This window comes from Tupaia chinensis, unplaced genomic scaffold (genome assembly GCF_000334495.1).
Source record: "Tupaia chinensis unplaced genomic scaffold, TupChi_1.0 Scaffold000569_1, whole genome shotgun sequence".
NCBI lineage: Eukaryota > Metazoa > Chordata > Mammalia > Scandentia > Tupaiidae > Tupaia > Tupaia belangeri.
In genome coordinates this window covers 1,593,582-1,595,901 of record NW_006160083.1, presented here as the reverse complement: position 1 = coordinate 1,595,901, position 2,320 = coordinate 1,593,582, and positions in this window count along the sequence as shown.

Below are 2,320 nucleotides of genomic sequence, written 5' to 3'. Positions count from 1 at the left end.
CATGGTATCCCATAAAAATGCATCAGATTCCTTTATCAAAATCATTATTGGGAACCAGCAGTTAGCGTAATGGCTATATCGCTGGACTCCCACGTAGTCGACCGCAGTTCGTGTCCCGGACCCGGTGGCTTAAAACTCACGCCGGGCACGTGTGCGTGCGTGCCCAAGATCCCGAGAGGAGAATGGAGGAGAAGGGATGGCGGTGTGACCATCCCCCCTGGGGGGTGATTTTTCGCTTTCTGTCTCTCTGTCTCTCTCTGTCTGTCTGGCGAGCGCACGCGCCCTATAGCGAAAAACCTCTCCAAAAAAAATCATTATTTTCTGGGGCCAGAAGGTAGTGTAGTGGTGAAGGTACTGGACTTCCACATGGCCAACCATAGTTCAAGTCCCAGACCTGGTGGCTTGAAAATCATGCCAGGTGCATGTGATGTGTGCCCAAAATCCCAGGCAAAGAATAAAGGAGAAGGGACTACAGTGTGACCATGTCCCCCTGGGTGGTGGTTTCTCACTTTTCTTTTTTCTGTCTCTGTCTCTCTCCTCTCGGGCAAACACACATATCCTATAGCAAAAAAAAAAAAAAAAATTCTTTAAAAAGAAGTCTGTAATTTTCATGTTTGTCTGTCTCTCCCACTAAAACATAAGTGGCACTAAGGTAAGGACCCTGTCTATAGCTTCAAGCCCTTGTCACAGTGCCTGGCACACAGTTAGCATCCAACCTGTGTTAGCTAGTGAATGTCAAATGAGAATGACTCTGTAAATTAAAAAAAAGAATGAGCGCTATGGGTGAATGAACATATGTAAAAAAAAATCAAGAATCTAGTCTAACCCACACGGCTATGAAGAAATGATTCTGAGATATATTCTAGTATATTTTGCCCAAAAGTAACAGTCACTCTAAATCAGATATTTGCAAAGAAATCTCAGATTATATAGAGATGATCTTGCTGATCAATAATATTAATGATAGGTGGCAATAACTGAAGTATCAGTTCATCTTTATTTGAGTGTCATTTTTAGGTGCTCTGTGCTCTCTGAAGCCAACAACAAAGGGCTAAGTGACTTAAAATTGCTGGTGGGATTTGCTCAGGCAGACGTCCGTGTAACAATTTATCATTGTGACAGGTGCTGAGGAGTTCAAGGAAACTTGCTGATGCCCTGCTTTCCAAAGTCAGACCTCAGGAGGACACTTATTTTATTAGGGAAATTAGGATCCCCCAAATAGATTCTTTAGTGTATTACTATGTCTTTTGGGTTCAAGACTGGATATTACTATTTACAACATGGTTATCTTTATTCGTATCTTTCCAATTTCAAACATGTCATGAGGAAGACATAAAGCCAGCTGTTTTGTGTTGTAAAAGGACAATTTCATCAACACAGTATTTTTTTTAACATTTTATGCCCAGTATTGTGAGAATGTGGTGCAAAATACGACAACAAAAGCTCTAAAAATAATTGCTGGTATTCTGGGAACCCAACTCTCTCCAGGTTAAATCACAGTCTCTTTAACACAGAAGCACCAATAGAAATTTATAGCACAGTGTATTTTACTTCTTCAGTGCAGATTAGTCTCAAACTCTGATGCCAGCATTGAAAACATTTCCACTGGGTTTTAAAAGTCCAGTGCTGGAGACATAAGCCAAGAAAAATAAAGGTCTGAGTGAATGAAGGCTGAGCGCTGCAGTTCCACAGGGAGAGGCAGGTGTAGATGTAAGTAGACATGTAACAGAACAGCGAGAAAAAAATAATCATTGGGTCAGAGGAGAGGACAGACAAGAATCCCACTAGGACAAAAAGGAGGACTCAAAATTCTCCCAATTACGGAGGAGGAAGTGCTATAACTTCTCCCACTCTCAGAAATACAAAAAGTGACTGATTAGAAATCAGGTAGCAGGAATACAACCTCTGAAAGATCCTAGAGGAGAGAAGGAAATCATCACGCTATCTTGTCTCCAGTAGATACTTGTTTTCGTATTTTTAATTGTACTTATTTATTTATTTAAGTTGCCAGAAGGTATATGTGCCCTCCAGAGAGACAGGGAGAGAAAGCACTTCCCAGTGGGGTGTGGTCACACTGCAATCCGTTCTCTATTTCTCTATCCTGTTGAGATGTTAGGTACTCATGCACACATGTCTGGTATGTTTTTCAGCCTCCAGGCTGGGGCTTGAACCACCATTTGTCCTGTGGGCTTTGGCTTCCTTAATGACTAGGCTATATTTTCATAATTAATAAATTTATGTCTTCATTTATTTTCCACCTTGACTCCTACAGAACTCAAAACAATTTGGATTTTTTGTTGAAATCATGAAAAATGAATTT